The 19,082-nt window shown below is 53.0% G+C and overlaps 1 protein-coding gene and 1 long non-coding RNA gene across 5 annotated transcripts in view; one reads left to right on the forward strand and one right to left on the reverse strand.

Moving 5' to 3' along the window:
- The window catches only part of ACTN1 (actinin alpha 1), a 97,510-nt gene that overhangs the window by 16,408 nt on the left and 62,020 nt on the right, over nt 1–19,082 (forward strand). Inside the window, exon 1 of one of the 4 annotated variants that reach the window (XM_029952885.1) lies at nt 1,733–1,816. The exons of the other annotated variants lie outside the window; for them this stretch is intronic. The gene's annotated coding sequence lies outside the window, so the exon portion shown is untranslated. Of the gene's footprint in view, nt 1–1,732; nt 1,817–19,082 lie in introns of those variants that run through there. 4 annotated transcript variants of the gene reach the window in all.
- LOC115302895 lies at nt 12,326–17,504 on the reverse strand. Its single transcript, XR_003913701.1, has 2 exons — nt 17,360–17,504; nt 12,326–13,613 (listed from the first exon to the last, which is right to left on the reverse strand). It is a non-coding gene; the product is annotated as an uncharacterized LOC115302895 (long non-coding RNA).

A 19,082-nucleotide genomic window follows, 5' to 3' on the forward strand; every position in this document is an offset into this window, starting at 1 on the left:
TCTGCCTTCTAGCCTGGGTGCTCCAGGTGTGGTCTGGGGGCGGGGAGAGCCTCTCTGCCCACTGCAAGGTGGGCTGCTCAGCATTGTTCTTCGGTGTAGGTTTAGCTGTGTCAGAGGATTGGCACGAGGTAGGAGAGATACCGCAGGCTGAGCTGAGCCGGGCAGCAGGGATTTCAGCCTGGAATCTGCCCAAGGGACTGGTATCAATAGGCAGCCTTGTCCTCTACTTTGTTTACTCCCAGAACCCTGCTCTAGCCCTTCTTTGCTTTGGACCAGTTTGAAGAAGTCAAGTCACAGAATGCCAGAGCCCGAAGGGAACTCTTCTGTCACCTGGTCCTCCCCACTTAGATGAAGACACCGAGGTCCATAATGGGGATCTGACTTTGTCCAGGGATGTTCCGCCATGAGTTCATTCCTTGTGGGGCTGGTTTGGGGAAAGACTGTTTATTCCAGGCACATATAAACCATCTCTGAGGTCATACTTGTGGGTGGGCTCCGAACACCTGCTGACGGACAGGCAGCGTGAGCCTCTGTGCTCCAAAGGCAGCTGGCTGGAGCTGCCAGGTTCTGGCTAGTGTGTGGGCGGTCGAGTTCAGGTGAGCTTCACACATGACGGCAGCTGCGCTCTGCCAGGTTGGAGGTGGTGATTGACAGGTGGGTCCTTTGTATAGCTGCTCTTGAACCCAGATGTTCCTGGGACTGACTCCTGAGATTACAGTTGAGGGAAAGAGCGAGAAATGAGCCAAAGGGACAGGTGCAGGTGGCACTGGGGGTACTAGCAGTCCTGGCCCTCACATTAACAGCTAACACTATATGCCCAGCCCTGTGCTAAGTCCGTAATGTGCATCGTATCAGTCCTCATAACCGCACTGTCGAGTGTAAATACTATTTCATTTTCATCTCCACTTTGCAAAAGAGCTTTGGTGAGATTAAACAACTTGCCCCGATCCACAGAGCTTTTGAGTGGTGTTCCAGCCTTCGAACTCAGGGCTGCTTGGCTGGAGCCCACGGTCCTCGCCGCTGGCCTGGCCGCTTCCTCCCTGCCAGGTTCCTCCTGCTCAGTGGCGAGCACCAGCTGTCTGCCCAGGCTGGAGACCAGAAGGCCCTCACTAGAGATAGAACTGGGTCTCCATCCTTCTTGGGCCCCAAATACCTCTCTTCTGACACACACATTCCTGCGGAACCCGGAAGTGGTCTGTCCTTAGAGCTGCACCTGTGGCTGCCATGTGATGCTGGATGGGCCACTCCTGACCCTCACCTGTAAGACAAGGGGGCTGCATTCCGGATGGTGGGCGTGCTCTGCTGTAAATGCTGCTGGAGTTCTGGTCCCTACTGTTGTAGGCTCTGGTGCTGTGCCCCGCAGTGGAGGCGGGGGGCGGGGGGCAGCTCAGGACTAGATGGGGGCTTCTTTTTGGCCTCCTCCTTTCCTCCCCTTGTCTTTTCTCTTTCCCTCTTGCCTTGCGTGGCACCCCAGGCCACCCCCAAGGAGGGTCTTGGGAATGAGGCTGTGCTGGGGGGAGCACAGGGGTGCTGGCCATGCCTTAGCTGGCTGTTCCAGAGTGTGGCACCTTCTTGGCCGTGACAGGGTTGGGCTGGTTCTGCGTCTGGGGGTGGGGGGGTGTTCCGGGCTCCACCCCCGACACAGTCACAGTGGTTTTAGGCCCTGTGCCAGCTGTTTGTTTCACATCACACTCTTACTTCATCCTTAGAACAAGGTGGGAGGCATTAGCTCTGTTTACGGGCGAGGGGCTCAAAACCCTGAGAAGTCAAGGAACACGCTGAGGCTGGCATACCGCAGACGGAGACTCGCACCCAGGTCTGTGGGGGCTAACATGTTCCTACCGCCTAATGCCCAGGGTGAGCAGAAACACAGCTGTCTTAAAGAGACAAAAGCCCTGAACAACCAGAAACATCGCTCAGCCTGGCTGCAGCACCCTGGGACAGGCTGGGGGTGATGAAGGGGCATTGCTGGCTTCCTCTCAGCGGAGAGGCCAGCTGGAAAGCACTTACAGGCTCTCGGGCACTGCTCACCCTTTAGGCTGTGGCGGCGGCATTGCTCTGAAAAGCTTAGGCAGGTGCAAGGACAACTATAGCCAGTCTGTGCCTGTTTCTTAAATCTGGCCTGGCCTCTGTGACTTCTTTGCATTTCAAGCTCCACTGTCCACTCCACCTGTTAATAGGCCATGGGGGACTGGTGAATAATACTAACACAGGAGTGATATGAAGTAACTCTTCTAATGTTATGTGCCTGGCACCGTACTTAGCTTTTTGCATCTTAGCACGGGGATAAGGAATTCCCAGGCACTGACCTATAAAATCCTCACAGCAGCCCTGTGAGGCAGGCACTATATCCCCATTTTACAGATGGGAAAACTGAGGCCCAGAGAAGTTTCATAATTTACCCAATGTCCTGCGGCTAGTAAGTGGCAGAGCTAGGATCTGCATCCAGGGATTTCCAGTCAATAGAACCATGATTCCCTTAAGTCAGGGATGTCCGTGGGTCCTTTATTTTTATTCCAGAGCTGGTCTAGCACCTGATACCGAGAGGGCTTTAGGAAAAGTTGTAATGATAGAATGAAGGGTGTTTGGATCCTGCCCTTTGAGGGGAAAGCTGTCTTTTGCAGGGTTCCTGTGGGCTTGTGAGATTGGCAGCAGCTCTGTGGCCACTTTCTGAGTAAGGGGGCTGCCCCGATACAGGGGGGACCCTGTAGGTGGAGGAGGCAGGGCTGGGGAAACAAGCCCTGGAAAGACAGTGCCCCAAGCCCCTCATTAACTCTTCTTCCTTCAGGGTCAGCGTTGTCTTGTCATAAGTCCCATCAGGTGTTAATTTTCAGGGAGGGATAAGATAGCAAGTAATTTAGAATTAAAAAAAAAATTTTTTTTTGAGAGACAGAAAGAAAGGGAACACAGGCAGGTAGGGGAGGGGCAGAGAGAGAGGGACACAGAGGATCCCCAAGCGGACTCCACGCTGAGCGCAGAGAGCCCGATGCAGGGCTGGAACTCACAAACCAGGAGATCATGACCCAAGCTGAAGTTGGACACTTAACAGAGTGAGCCACCCAGGCTCCCCAGTAATTTAGAATTTAATAAAGTTTTCAATTCATGGCAGAGATGGGGAAGAGTTGTTTCTTATTTCTCTCTCTATCCATGATGCCTGCAATGTGGTAGGCACTTAGGGAATATTAGTTGTGTGAATAAGTTAAAAAAAACAACCTAATTATTATGGAGAATTCAAGTCCAGGAGTAGAGGATAGTGTAATGAATCCCGATGTACCCATTACCCAGTTTCGACGCTTAGCAACGAAACCTCCCTGTCCTGTTTAGCCTTGGGGGCTAGTGTACAGTGAGGTTAGCGTGCCAACTTGAACTGCGTTCTCACGAATGAGCAGGACAAGCGGAGGTTGAGTGATACAACAGTACTAATGCACACTCGCCCTTGTGGTCACCACTGTGCTGGGGACCATGCAGATGCTCTGGAAGGTTTGAACAGACTACTTGGTAACTGGCCAAATGGCATTCCTCTAGCTCCAGGGAGGGGAGGGAGGGGCGAGTCTCCAAAGGATGAGTTCAGCCAGATATTGAGGCCATCAGACATAAACCTGTGGCCAAAGGCACGGCCGCCAACATTTACAGTGGATCATTTTATTTTATTATTAAAAAAAATTTTTTTAATGTTTTATTTATTTTTGAGAGAGAGAGAGAGACCGTGTGAGCAGGGAAGGGTCAGGGAGAGAGCAAAACATAGAACTGGAAGACAGGCTCCAGGCTCTGAGCTGTCAGCACAGAGCCTGACGAGGGGCCCGAACCCACGGGCCGTGAGATCATGACCTGAGCTGAAGTCGGATGCTTAACCGACTGAGCCACCCATGTATTTTTTTAAATGACATCTGAAATATAAGAAAAAGTATAGAGAATATTGCAATAAAGACCTATGTACTCACCACCCAGATTTAATAATAAATATTAAGCACTTGCTCTTTCCAGGTCAGGGCAAGGTGCTTGAGAGACCAGTGGGTGACAGGCCTCTGAGCCGCCTTTCCTTGTCACAATGATGTCAAGGCAGTGTAGGGAAGGGAGCCCAAGGAAGGCCCCATCCCACATTGAAGGAGATAGGGAAGACTTCCTGGATGAGGTAATACAGTGAGCTAAAAATTCAAATCTGGAGTATATCTGGGTGAGTCAGGCAGGGAGTGGGGGGGTGGGGGGTGGTGGCGAAGGGTGGGGAAGGTGGGCTCTAGGCAAAGAGTGTGACCAAAGGCATGAACAGTGAGTATGAAGCTCTTGGAAGGGTGGGGCAGAGGATGAGTGAGAAGGAGTGGGCTGGGAGCAGCTAGAGAGAAAGAGCCCTGGGGGTGGGTGACAGTGACCCGGTGAGTCATCTTCGGGGCCTCAGCGGGCTCTGGGCTCCTCCTGAGCCCTGGTCAGCACTCAGCTGTCTAAACTGGACACTGTGTGTTAAGAGAATTGGGGCGGGGATGGTGGGGACGGTGGGAGCCAAGTCAAGAGTGGAAGGAGCCTGGCTATGTGGAGAAGGCTCTGGAGCAAGTTGGGAGGCCCAGGGTGCAAAATAGCACTGGTGGGAGTTGTGTGGGAGAGGGAGTCTAGCTCAGACTTTCCAAAGAATGACTGAATGGTGGGGTCATGAGGTTCCTGGTCTCCTGTGAGTTAGGGTAGATTTGGTGGGGGCAGGGACTCTGCTGTGCCTGGCCCCCAGGGCCCCACTCTGTTCTCAGGGTTCAGGTTGGGGAGGGAGGGTTAGGTGACCCGTGGCACCAGGCGGATGGTGCTCCAGGGAGGGTGGCTGTGGAGGAGGTGCTGGCCAGTTGCCATGGGAACCATCTCTGCTGTGGGTTTCTAGTTCGAGGATGCCCTGGAAGGGAGTGAGCTCACTCCCCCTGCAGGGTGATGAGTCAGCCTCTGAAGACCTGCTTGCTCTCTGGGGCTGGGCTGTCCCTCAGGCCCCTGATGCCTCCCTGCCCAACGTGGGCTGCCATCACTGGAGAAGGCTGGATGCAGTAGAAGCAGTTGCCGACCATTCTGGCAGCTCCCGGGGGTCCTGAGTCCAGTGGAGGGCGGAGGAAGCTTCTAGCCTAGTTGCCCAAACCTTGGTCCTCAGCAGGGGCTGACCCATCCTGTCCTCCGGCTGTTTGGCTCCTGTGGCCCGGGTGCCATCTGCAACTGTGCTGGCCTTGGGTTTGCAGTCCCCTGGGCTGGACGGTCACCAAGGACGTGACTTCAGGTGTGCCAAGGGCTTCCAAGGAGACGTGCAGGCTGTTTGTGAATGCCCATCAGTCAGGTGTGAGGGTCGTGTCTGGGGCGGAGGAGGAGAGCTTCCTGGAGGGAGCAGCATTTGATCTGTCGCGGGAAGGCTTGAGGGGTCGCTGGTTTGCCAGTCATGTCCTAGGTAGTTAAGAGGTCAGAGGTTATGGTGTGTGGTTCCTGCCCCTCCCCACAGCCATGTGTCCAGGCGTCGTTTGTTGTTCTCAGGAGGGTGCGTTCAGAACAGGCCTGCTGACGGATGGTGAGGACAGGAATCTCAAACAGCTGTGATTTCAGGGCACCGGGCGTCTTCTTCAAGACCCTAAGAAGGCCAGACCACCACCTGCCGGGTTCCGTCTCTAAGGAGGCAGATGTGGGCTTGTAGCCCCCTCCCCCCGCAGCGGGGCAGCTTTGGGGATCACCTGGTAAAGGCCAGGCAACTCTGGCTTCGGCTTGCCTACTGGACTCACCGACAAGGGCCTCTGTTGCCATTTTAGAAGAGAAGCAACTTCAGAGGGGATAAAATGACCATTTTTACCCCTTTCATCTCAACACAAGCATTTAAATTTCAGAAACCTATGACCAAAGTAAATTTCAGATACTGTGACCATAGCGTATATACAGTTTAGTTCTGTTTTTTCATTTCTTTTAGGGCCTTTTATTAAAGATTTGCTTAGGTGTTTCTTCCCTGACAAAAGTGAGATCCAAGTATCGATTTATTTTGTGACTGTTTTTTTATTTGTACTTTGCTGCCTCTTTCCAAAAAGCATTTGAAAGGCTCACGTGTAACCAAGTTTTAAAGTTGGAAGATGTGAACTGTGTCAGGGTGAGGATGAGGTAACAGTGTTGAGAGGTTAGTGTTTCTTAGTTTGCCCTGACCCTGGTTCCAAGCTTCCTGGTGGCCAGAGCAAAAGGGGAAAGTGGAATTACCATACATTTATTTCCTAATACAAGGAAGTATATCAGTTCATGGGAAAGAGACACTCTTAGTAATTACTGAACACCAGGGGCTTTTCCATGTTAGAGTGGTGTGGTGGGTGGTGGTGTCGGTAGGAAGTTTCACTGAACAACAGAGACCTTTTTTGCATATTGGTTCTTTTTTTTTTTTTTTAAGATTTTTATTTTTAGGGGCTTCTGGGCGGCTCAGTCAATTAAGCGTCTGACTTCGGCTCAGGTCATGATCTCATGGTTCATGGATTCTAGTCCCGCATCGGGCTCTGTGCTGACAGCTCAGAGCCTGGAGCCTGCTTCATGTTCTGTGTCTCCCTCTCTCTCTGCTCCTCCCCTGGTCTTGCTCTGTCTTTCTCTCTATCTCAAAAATGAATAAACCCTATAAATAAATAAATAAATAAGAGTTTTATTTTTAAGTAATCTCTACACCCAGCATGGGGCTCAAACTTAGGACCCCGAGATCGAGCGTCACAAGATCCACTGACTGAGCCAGCCCAGCCCCTCTGCATATTGGTTCTTAAATCAACCCCCAGTAGAGCCAAAGGCATGGTGTTAAATCATGCTTGCATGAAGGCATTTCTGCGAGAAGCTGCAGAATGAAATCTCGTCCTACTGCTCCAAGAGGTCTGGCTGGCGGGGCCTCACTCCTTGCAGACTCGGGTCACTGGAGACCCTCACTGGCTGGTGTGTGTCCAGGGCTGGGCTCCTGAGCCCTGCATTTGTTAGAGGTTTTCCGAGGCCTGCACAAACAGAACTGTTTGCTTTAGGCACTGGGCACGTGAGGACCAAAGCTGCTATTTTGTCAGGAACATGAGAGGTTGGCCCATCTACCTTTTCAGAAGGAAGGCGGTGGAGGCCAAGGCGGTCCTCTAGCAGCGCATTTGGATTTCCTCTGCGTCTTAGCAAGGTGCTTCTGGCCTCAGGCTCTTTGCCACAGAGCAGGGATGCCCCCGCCCCCCCACCCCCAGAAGGAAATAGTTTACCAGTCAGGGTGGGGCGGGCATGCCACCTTCACCGGCTGCTTCTCTCTTCAGTGAGATGCTATCTCCTCATAATCCCTCCCCCACCCGCCTTGGACATCTCCACGGTTTCCAGTGTTTGGCCATCCTAGGTAATGCCTCTATAAATAGTCCTTTCGTGCGGACATTTTCCTGCATTTTAGGTTAATATCTGGGATCTGAGTTAATTGGTCAGGAGAGATGCCCATTTTACCTATTCATCAGTTGTCTTTATAAGACAGATAACGTAATACGCCACCAGCAATATACAAACCTATTTTTTTTAAACTAATTAAGAGGGAATATAATGTTCATTGTGAAAAAAAAAGCACGGTACAACGAAGAAAATAGAGAGTGCCTGAAATTCTCCCCTGCTGAGAGCTCGAAGGTGTTGGTTTGGGGTGCCGCTGTAGTGACCCCACTGCCTCTTGTCAGGCAGGAGTGGGAGCTGTGGCGGTCCCCTGTTAGTCCTAGGTGCCCTCCTGCCTGGCATGGGGGGCACTGATTTTCCTCTGACCCAGAATATCTTAGCCACTGGCCTGCCTGGCTACAGGCTTAACATTCTAATGTGAAGTCCCTGTTAACATTTTAACCTAGTGCTGGATACATAGAAGGGGGTTCAGAAACCAGTCAGGATTTACCTATTTGGGAGGCAGATCACCCATTGGCAACCTAGCCTTTTTTCAGTAGCTTCCACATGCCAGGCGGGACCTCAGGGCCAGGACACAAGGCTCACGAGCATCTGAGTCTGGGAAGGTTTTGCCCAGACCTGGATGTTGACCACATAGTTACAAGTTCCTGTCTATCCGTGAGGCTTGTCAGAGCGGCCAGGGTGCTTGGTAACATTGAAGGGAAGTGGGAGAAGTCCTAGAAGAGAACCTAAACCTGCCGGCTCCGTGCTCGGCTCTCACTTCCCCCCTTCACTTCTCTGAACCAAACCTTCCATGGCCCAGGCGATGCTCTCCCGTACCCCTGTCTGCCGGAAAAAGCTCAGGGTGGGAGAGACCGCTTCCTGCACCTGCTGGGCCCTGGCTGAACTCTTGATTGGGGTGCTGGTTTGGGGCTGAGGGTTGCCAGCACCCTGCCAATTGGCATTGTTACTTCTGTCCCTGGGCAGCTGTACCGTCCCCCCCAGCACTTACATATCTGATGAAAGGCCCCAGCTGGGCTGGGAAGAGGAAGTCAGACTGTTCATGAAATGGCTTGACCTGAAGTAGGGAATGAGTCCCCAGTTCTCAGTCCCTGGGAACTCTAAGAGCCAACTCTTAGGTGGCTTCAAATGCCAACATGGGTGAATGCACGGGGGCCCCTGGTGCTGTGTACACACCAGTGACACACCTGGATGTTTGTGTCCTTTTCGATATGTAAGAGATGATGCGCAGACAATTCCTTTCTCCTGCAGCTCTGGCTCTTCCATTTTTTCATTTTAACCTAGTGCTAGATGTATGGAGTCAGGTGCGGTCTGGTCAGGTCTCGTACCTGGTGGGCCACAGGTGTTTCTTGGGAAAAGAGGAGATGGAGCTTGAATGGTGGTCTCTTCGAGCGACCCCCGCCCCCATACCCATGTGTGGGACTCTCAGGCGGTCTTGGAACTGCACCTAGAACATGCTCGGTGTCCCTAATGCTGAGGGTCCCCCGGCCGGCCCATCTGACACAGTTGCAGACGGTTTTCCAAAGTTTAGGGGCTGTGGATGATAAGAACTTTGGAGCCGTGGGATTCTCCAGAGGGATTCTGAGTGTTGGGGGCACTGAAGGGGGAAGCCACTGAAATGATTCAGCTGCTGTTTGAGTTGTTGGGGTCAAGAGCTCCCTGTCAGGGCCTCATGGTACTCCAGCTTGTGGCCACATGGATGGGCTGGGATTGATTTGTTCTGTCTGGTTCGCTAGACACTCTACCCTCTTTGCCCCTCCCTACCCAGAAACCACAATGAACTATAAAGGCTGGTCCAATTAAGACTCATGGTAATTGGAAGGGTGAGAGGGACTCCTGAGGGGACGACATGCGCTCTGCTGTGTGAAGGAGAGGTTCCGTCGCTCGGAGGAGGGGAGGGGGGCCACAGCCAAGGGCCTCCTGCCCACACTGCAGTAATTGAGCCCTCACTTCAGGTGACCACCACTTCCTGGTTCCAGTGGGCATGTCCAGTCCTACCACCCAAGGGGAGTGTTTCACTCCGATGCCGTATTTACTAAAGGGTGGTCCGCGGCCCACCTAGGCTTCATGTACGAACTGAAGCTTCTTAAGCCTTGCCCAGACCTGCCGACCCAAATGCTCTGGGCTCAGAACCCAGGGATCTGCATTTCTAGCAAGCTTCCTACTTAGGTATTAGAGAACATCTAGGAAGGCTTACCTGGAGAAGATTGTCGCTCTCGTCTGAATGGTAGGAGTTTCCCCTGAATGTGAATCAAGTGTCTCTTCTGGACCCTAAACCCATATTACTTAGAGGGAAAGGAAGTAAGAAAATGAAAGATCTGTTCTTGCCTCCCTGACCGGAAATTGTTTTTGGCTTTGGAGCCGGAAGGCCAGTTGGCTGTCTGCAAAGCTGCCTTAAAGCAATATTGCAGTGCTAATGGTAGAGGCCATGCTTTTCTCTTCCAGGACATTCTGAGGGGCCGTCTCTATCAGACAGGTGGCCCTCCCCGCTCACCCAGCACAAACATCTGTGTCCTTCAGTGACCATCCAGCTCGGTTGTTTGGTTTCCTGTGGAGAGAGGGCTTTGCAGCACCCTGTATCCTGCCTCGCCCTGTCCCACCTCAGTGACATCTGACCCTGTAGTCTCAGTTGAGCCAAATTCTGACTGTGCCCTGTTGTCTGAGTTCTAGCTTTCATCCAGACAGCGTGACCACAGGGGTTTGGGTTGGCTCTAGACTGTGGATGCCTCCTCATTGCCATGCTCCTGGGTCTTTTCAGCTGGGGGGTCGGCCTGCAGCAGGTGTTTTGTGGGCATAGATTCCAACTGGCCCAGGGAGACGGGCCCAGGCCTACAGGGAGCTGAGAGAGCACGTGAGACTCAGTTTGACAGGGCAATTCCACATCCCTGGGGTCATTTGAGGGACTCTAGGTCAAAAACCACCCCAGCTGCCTCTCTGACTATCAGGAGTTTCTCAGGGGGGATGTGGTACCGTGGGGGTGGGGAGCGGGCCCAGGGTAGAAGGGGATCATGAGTCTCAGAAGTTGGGGGAGGGGGTAGAGCAGGTGTCAGGACAGCTGCAGCATGCCTCTGACATCAGAATGGACCAGGGTTACAAGGGTTGGTATAGAGAAGGTGGGCCTGGGAACTAAGGTATGAGAAGAAGGACCCCCAGAGCACCTATTCTAAAGACCCAGAGATGATTGATGACCTTTTTCCAGGCAACATGTGTCACTGAGGAACAGTTGCAAAGAGAAGAAAAATCTAGTCAGGACAAGGTTTCAGGTAAACAGGTAGATGGAGTCCTTTCTGAAGGTTCTCCAGCTTATTGCAACCTGTGGGTTTAGCATCGTGGCTCATTTATGTAGCAAAAGTGGTGAAAATGTTCATACCCTTTGGCCTGGGAATGCCACTCCCCTCCCTCATTTCCCCAGCCTCCAGGAATTTGTTCGAAGAAAACTGTCTAACTGAGACAGAAAGAATATGCTCTGTGCCCTCTGGGGGAAAAAAACTTCCAGTCTAAGCAACATTAGGGGAGGAATTTAACAAATCTTCCCGATACGTGATAGTGGTGGGACATCGTTTTCAGCATTTTTCTTTGTTTTTCTTTTTTTTAATGTTTTTATTTGTTTTTGAGCGAGCGAGAGAGAGAGAGAGAGAGAGCGCGTGAGTGGGGGAGGGTCAGAAAGAGAGGGAGACACAGAATCTGAAGACAGGCTGCAGGCTCTGAACTAGCTGTCAGCACAGAACCTGACGCGGGGCTCGAACCCACAAACTGCGAGATCATGACCTGAGCCGAAGCCGGATGCTCAACTGACTGAGCCACCCAGGCGCCCCTGTTTTCAGCCTTTGGAATGACATTTATAAAGATTATACAGGAATAGACTCTCCAATAGACTGTTGTGTTAGGGTAACACTATATGGTATATGCATTCTAACCAGTTGCAACCATAAAAACTGGTGTAAACAGAAAGATAATAGGCAGAAATGAAAAAGACTGTGTTGAGGTTGTAGGATGTAAATACTTTTTAAGAAAAAATAGTATTCAATTTTACAGCAAGTCAGGGAATTTCTATCTGAAGCAGCATCCCTCTCCATTTTATTTATTTATTTATTTATTTAGGCTGTCACCTGTCCTTTGCTTGAGTAATGGCAGCTCCATGACATTTAACTGTCTGTCCTGAGCATGCCTGGTGTGTGCTTTGTGCTGTGTGGGTGTGTGCTTTGTGCTGTGCTGCGTTGATGAGCGCATAGAAGGTGTAAGATGTGGTCCCCTGAGCTTAAGGGCCAGGGATGGATGTGTCCCCTGGCTGCAGAGACAGGATGTGCCTCTGCAGATCCAACTGATTGGTGCTGGGTGCTGAGGTGTGGCCCTAGCACAGGTAGGGGGCATGGGGAGGTGGCAGGGGAGGGGCGGTTAGGTGGATGGAATGGGCTGGGCCTTCAGCTGGGGTTGGAAGGGTCTGTAGGACCCAGGTGAGGTTTCAGGAAGAAGAGCCACTGGCCTGGCAGCCCTGCAGAGGCCAGATCTCTCCAGGTGGGCTCTCTCTGGACCATCACAGCCTTGTAGGAGATAAGAGATAAATCAGATTACCTGTTCTTCATCCCAGTTATAGAGACTGTAATCTCAAGTCCTGAAAATCGGCTCTTCCAGGAATCTCAAGGGACAAGACCAGTGCTCCCCGTGAGCTGGTTGTCCCTGCTTTGTGCAAACCCGCCCTTTGCGGTCCCCAGGAGCAAAGCCCCCGAAAGGCTGCCCTGTGGTTCCTTCTGGGCCAGTGAAGGGGGATCAGCATTTCTTCTCCATTGACCTTTCCTTTGATATCTGTCCCTGGCCTGCATGGGTGCCAGGCTTTCCTGGGGGGGCCGCCCCATCCACACTTGCCATTTGGGGACTTTGACATTTTGTTTAAGCGGGGATGTGATTGAGAACGTGTGAGGGTGAGAACTGGAGGTGCTGGCTCTTTAAGGCTCGGCCTTCAAGTGAATTTTGGCAGAGGAGACACTGAATGTTTAATTTTAGGGCCAGGAGGGGGTGGGGGAAAGTCCCTACCACATCTGGTTTGTGTTAAGCCCTTCCCTTCAGAAAAGGGCTGTGTTTATGGTTCAAATCCAGCAGAGATGGAGCAGGAGGGGTGCCACTTTCGCCTACTAGGCAGTGTGGCACCGAGAATGCACAAAGCCTCCTTCTGGTCCTCTGACCCCATCCCGAGCTGAGCAGTTCCAACTCTGAGAAAGCGTGACACCCATTTGATCCTGAATTTCAGCAGCCGTCTGCCTTCAGACGGCCTCCAGCAGCTGGGCTCTGTGGGGCTGAGCTCTGTCCCTGGTGCCACAGAACTCCCCCGAGTTGGCTGTCTGTCAGGTCCGCCTGTCTGGAGTCCGCGGGGCCCAGATGGTCGGGGTCAGTGGTGCTGCTGGGATCCTGAGATCCCAGTGATGCCCAGGCTGTCAGAGCTGGAAGATCAGGCAGAGACCAGTCCCAGGCCTCTCTTGACAGATCAGGAAAGCGACGCCCAGAGGACTGAAGAAGCTAGGCCAAGGTCACCCAGCAAATCAGTGGCAGGCGCAGGATTCAAAGCATGCTTTCCCTGGCTCTCAGCTTGGTTTGGTGCGCTTCATGGGGCCCTGTGTGGCTTCCTCTTCTGCCTACTGTTTGGATAACTGTTCCAGGCTCTGCTTCCTCAGAGGGCTGGCTTTGGGGACAGGGGGTGTCATGAGACGGTCATGAGGCTGTGAGTGCCTTGAAGTGTGCCAGAGCTGGGTCGGCCCCTACACCAGGGGGAGAGGTTAGAAAATATAAAAATGAATGGCGGGGCCGTGTGGTCTGAGGCTGGGGGTGCCGGTGCTCCAGTCAGAAGTGCTGCGTCCGGGAGGGAGACCAGGCATGGGTCCCTGGAGGAGGCTCTCCTTGCTCCAAGGCCATGTCTTGTCTTCCTCAGCCCTTTCCTGGTTCTGAGACATCACCCAGCTCGTATGGAAGCCTTCAGTTTCTGAGCTGAAAGGAGCCAGTGAAAGCAAGAGTTCCATCCCTTTCAAGTTTCAGATGAGGAAACTGAGGCAAGGCCACACGGCCAGTCAGTGGGCACATGAGGACCGAGCCTGAGTCTGCATCCCTCGTGGTGTGTTAATGGTGGGACTTGAAGGTAGAAATTGGAAAGGCCCATCTTGTCTTTTGTGACTTCCTCCATCAGGTGAATGTTTTCTCCATCTCTCTCTTCGCTGCAGCTTCCTGTCCCCCCTCAGCGGAGGATGGGAGGTGATTTCACCAGAGCCCTGTAGGGGAGAGGGCCGGTCATGTAGGGACTGCTCTCAGTCATTCCCTTGTGCCTTCCTAGAAGGGGAAATAGGGCAGGGTGGCTCATTTCCTTCCAAAGCCAGAGTCACCTTGGAGTCAGAGCCCAGGGAGGGGCACCCCAGTTACCCATCGCCTCTGGCCCTGGGGGCATTTTCTTGCTGTTTTCATGGAGTGGGGAGGCCCCATGCATTACAGCTGGCCCCTACCCCAAGTCTGCCTTCACCGCCTTCGAGGGGGTGCTGCTCCTCCCTGTCCACAGGGCAGGCTGTCGCTGGGGGCAGGGACAGGTGGTGGCAGGGGACAGCATTGCCTGCAACATTGTGTCGAGCGGGCAGTTCTCAGACGCTGAAATGGGTCTGTTGAGGTCTCCAGGGTCTCTTTTTGTTTTATTAGGAAAGTATTACATGCTCATGGTAAAAACAATCCAAAAAACAATTCCCCATAAGTAATATGGTTATTTTTCTGTGCCCACATACGAATTTAGGTTTAACCTGCATCTGTCTATACATATGTATAGAGTGAGATAGTTTGTGGTAAAATACACATAAAATGAAATTGATCACCTTAACTAGTTGTAAGCGTGCAGGGCAGTGACGTTAAGCGCATTCACACTGTTGTGCAATCATCACAACCGCCTATCTCCAGAACTCTTGTCATCTGGCCAAACGGAAACTCTGTACTATACTCATTAACTCCCCGTTCCTTCCTCCCCAACCCCGGACAACCAGCGTCTACCTTCTTTGTGACTCTGACTGCTGTATGTACTGGGTCTGAGGGGAGTCAGAAAGTGTTGGATCTTTTGTGTCTGACTCATTCTCTTAGCATCATGTCCTCAGGGTTCGTCCATGTGGTTGCATGTGTCAGAAGTCCCTTACTTTTTATGGCCGACTAATATTACGTTGTCTGTATTCACCACATTTTGTTTATCCATTCTTATTTGTTTGTTTATTTAGAGAGTGTGAGTGGGGGAGGGGCAGGGAGTGAGGACAACAGGGAATCCCAAGCAGGTTCTGTGTGGTCAGTGCACAGAGCCGGATGTGGGGCTCGAACTCATGAAACCGTTAAGATCATAACCTGAGCCAAAATCAAGTCGGATGCTTAACTGACTGAGCCACCCAGGTGCCCAACTGTTCATTTATTTTTGAGAGAGAGTGAGCAAGGGAGGGGCGGGACGGGGGCAGGGACAGAAGATCTGAAGCAGGCTCTGCCCATTGGCAGCAAACCAAATATGAGGCTTGAACTCACAAACCGTGAGATCATGACCTGAGCCAAAGTTGGATGCTCAACCAGCTAAGTCACCCAGGCGTCCCAATCCATTCATCTTTTGATGGACGTTTGGATGGCTTCCATCTTTTGGCTACTGTACACATGCAGCTGTGAACATGGCAAGCAGATATTTGTTTGAGTCCTTGCTTTCAGTTCTTTGCTGCGTATACCCAGCAGTGGACTTGCTGTATTTGATGTGTTCACTGTTTCTGCTTTCCAGGCACTTTGGGCTCCAATGCGGGGTTGACAGGTCAGCAGAGGGCTCTGGACCCCACCCCTTTTCCCTCCTCCTCCAGGGCCAGGTCCCTGCTCAGTTGGGCTTGCCACGGTAGCTGCTGGCAGAGGTGGGCAGGCTGGCCCCGGGGCCACCACGGGTGTACTGTGTCTGGTGCGGGCTGCTGCCCAGCTCTGGGGAAGTCTGGAGCCACTGAGCTCATGAGAAGTTCTGGCATCTTCTGCCAAAGAAGGGCCCTTTTGGGCCAAGTCCCAGCCTTCCTCCTGCCACAGACTCAGGAAAGGGGACCGCAGCCTCTTGGGCACTCTGGGGGGGGAGTGGGGACCCCAGAACCAGGGGACCCCACTCTTCCCACAGCCCCCCACCCCTTCTGTCTTCCTTCCCAGGCTGTTTCTATGACAGAGGCCTTCCAGAGGGTTACTGTGAGGTAGGCTTTTGGCCAGTGAGTTGCCGAGTAACTAGGTTCCTTTGGAGAGAAGTTCTGTTTCTAGATAACAGGATCTTTTCTCCTGATGCCTGGTCTCACCACGTCTGCTGCACCTGCAGTTGACCCCACGCTCTCAAGTCAGGCCCCCAAATACAGCTGTTTACTGGAGCCCCACACAGAGTATTCCGGTTTCTGCCCGCTCGCTGGCCCCTTACAGGGACCTGTGCGTATCTTTTGGGTGCCCATTTTCACTTGGCGAGGTGTATAGAGGTCTGTGAGCTCAACTGTGGCTCCCTGAGAGTGGGGCTGTCCTGTGGTCTGGTGGTCACTGGCCCAGTACCCTAGACACTCAGTACTTCATAGATGCTCAGTGAGAGCGAAAGAGAAAGCCCGGGAAGGAAGCGTGGAATTGGGTGTTAGGTGACTCCTGGCGTTTGGTCAAGGGCTTGCTCTGCTAGCTGGGTTGCTTAACCCTGTGGAGCCTCGATGTTTCCATCTTTGAAATGGGGATCAAAATCTGCCTCTTCAAGTTGTTGTGAAGAGTACATGTGGCCAGTTCAAAGTGCATGGTGAATAAGTGTCACTGAAAGTCATCGGTCATCGCTGCCATGCCCTCGAAGTAGGAGGGGAGCCACTGGCCGCCAGGCCTGGGTGAAGACTTGGTGTGGGAAATCGAGGTCTGGGGACTGGCCCATGTTTTCCCTCTGCTCGGTTGTGTGGTCCCAGGCTGAGCCCCTGGGAGAGTGTGGATGAGAGGGACCAAGGGGCTGTGTGAAGTGCTCTGGCCAGGTGGCTACACCGTCCTCTCTAGGGAGAAGGGCATTTCTGCTCTCTGTCATGGGGGCAGCTGCTGCCTGCTTAGCAGGGATTGTATGTTTGGGGGAAGAAGGGATCCAGGGTACCTCGGGTTTCATTCCAGATGCCACGCGCTCTTGGATCCCGGTACCCTCTCCTGCCAGACCCTCAGGGAGCCTCTTGTTTCCGTGCCAGGCATTCTGGCTCAGAGCCCTCCCCAAGTTGAGTTGCCATGTGACTGTATCTTAGGCGGGTCCCCTGTACCTTCCTAGATTGCGGGCTCCAGGACCCCTGTCTCCCTCCTATTTGGGGACAGGAGATAGTAGCCTCTGTGTCCAGGCAGTGGAGCACCCTTTTCTCCTGCAGCCTAGGGTGGTGGGGACGACTCATGCATGGGTCATACCCAGGCTCCAGGGAGGGAACAGAGGGGCAGTCCTGCCTGCAGCTGTCTCCTTTCTGCCCCCCCCCGCCCCCCCCAGAGGAAAGTCCATCCTGCTGAGGCTGAGGGTGTTGAGCAGAGCCCAGCTTCGGTGTTGGGAAGCCATCTGTCATCTTAGTCCTGTGACCTTGAGCAGGTCCTTATTCTGAGCCTTGGTTTCTTTTTCTGTAAAAAGAAGGCAGTCTGTCCTGTAGGGTCATTGCCCGGGCTAAATGGGATGCGGGATGTAAACCATCCAGGTTGGCATCCTACACCTGGTGGGCTCCCTGAGTGTGGGCAGGGTGGTGATTTTGTATGTGTGCACAAAGCCAAGGAGTGCTTTCCGCTAACTCCTCCTGCCCCTCTCTCCACGGGAGGTGAGGTGATAAAGACTTCCTCTCCATTTCTCCAGCCCCAAATTGCCCAGACTTGCTCGATTACAGGATTCACTTCGAGTACTTGTTACTGGTTAAAATTCTGATTCATGGGTCCCACCCCAGAAGTCCTGAACCAGAGTGCCCGTTGTTGGGTGGAATCTTCATTTTCAGCATGTTTTATAATTAGGCCAGTTCGGGAAACTCACATTTGCTGCTCTCCGAGTCCCGCCCAGTGGCGGTATCATCTGATTTCGTGAGAGCCCATCAGGGCGGCTAGGAGGCAGGTATGGCCCCGCTGAAAGTGGAAGACTTTACAGGTGAGACTGCGAAGCTTAAGGGGCAGACCCGAGGCCCTGCGCTCCCCTGTGGTGGAACAGAATTAGAACTTAGATCTCCCTGTGCTGTGAGTCCATTGTGTCTGCAAACATTCCACTAAAGCATAGAAAAGATGGGGGTTGGAGAGAGGTGGGGCGACAGGAAGGAGGTGAGTCTCACGCTGCAGTGGTGGCAGAAGGGGAACAGGGGCATCCTTCTGGCCCTCAAGAGAGGCCTGCAGAAACCCGCCATAGTGCCCAGGGGTGGGGGGCACCCACAGGACCCTTCCCAGCTATGCCTTCTGAAAGCCAGGGCCTAGGTGAGCATGGCGAGCTGTGGGCTTTGTCCTAGGGCCACTGGGATCCACGGATAGGAGGGTGGGGAGGCAGCATGGGCCAGGTGGACAGGGCTCAAACAGCTTCTCAGAGACGTTGGTGGAGTCCTGGAACTCCTGTGGATAGGTAGTGTCCACTTCTGCCCTTCCCCCATTACAATTCGGTCTGTAAAGCCTTCTAGAAGCACAGGCAGGTCCAGCACTCCCCCTTCCCCCCACCCCCCACCCCGGCTCAGATGGCTGAAGCAAAGCATGCTGGAAGTGAGGTATTGTCAGGGTCAGCTGGCCACTTGAGGGGCAGGGGCTGCTGCCTCTCCTGCTTTCTTATTCTCTCTCCTGCAACCAAGCTTGGCTTGGTTCATTAAAGGAAGACCATTTTAGGTCCTTTGTGTCCTCCCCACCCACCTCGATTCCCAGTTTCCCCTTAAGAGACTCTTAATGATTTCAACCTGATTTTCTCTGGGTTTTGGTGGAGAGATTTCCAGGTGACGGGGGGCCCTGGACTTGTTCCGTTTAGGCTGTTCTAAGGCCAGGGTTGTCCGTCCCGACTGCGTAGTAAGATCATCTCTACCTGGGAGCTTCAGGTGCTGCCTGTGCTGGGCCCACTCCAGGAGGGTGATCTGCTTGGTCTGGGGTGAGGTGGGCTGGAGGGGAAGGGGCAGTGAGAGGGGAGGGGTCCTCGCTCTGGGTTTGTGCTCGTGACCTGCTGCTGGAATGGCAGGGAAGTTGAGGGAGCGGAGGTCCAGGCTGGTGGAGCTTGGGGTTAGAAGCATGGGCTCTGCAGCCTGAACTCTGGCTCCTCTGTGTACTGTTTGATGTGACCTTGAGTGACTTTGTGAGCTCTGTGTCTGCTTTCTCATCTGTAAAATGGGATTAATGATGGTACCTACCTCATAGGGAGGCTGGGAGGGTTCCTTGTGCTGATCCTGACAGAGCACTTGACAGTGGGCTTGGGAGGGCATTCTGGTCTCTGGTCCTTCCATTCTTTTTTTTTTTTTTAATGTTTTTCTTTTTTTTCTTTTTTCTTTCTGAGAGACAGAGAGAGACAGTGCGATCAGGGGAGGGTCAGAGAGAGAGGGACAGATCCTTCCATTCTGACCTTCAATTTAGAATGTCCAGCTGAGGGCTGTGGACCCTCTTTTGTAGCCATGGTGAGCTGCTTGAGGTGTCTGGGTGGGCAAGGGAGTGTGGTGGAGAGCCGGGCTTCAGTGGATGGCATCTTCACCCACCCACCCATCCATCCACTCATCCACCCACTCATCCATCTACCCACTCATCCA

This window comes from Suricata suricatta, chromosome 9 (genome assembly GCF_006229205.1).
Source record: "Suricata suricatta isolate VVHF042 chromosome 9, meerkat_22Aug2017_6uvM2_HiC, whole genome shotgun sequence".
NCBI lineage: Eukaryota > Metazoa > Chordata > Mammalia > Carnivora > Herpestidae > Suricata > Suricata suricatta.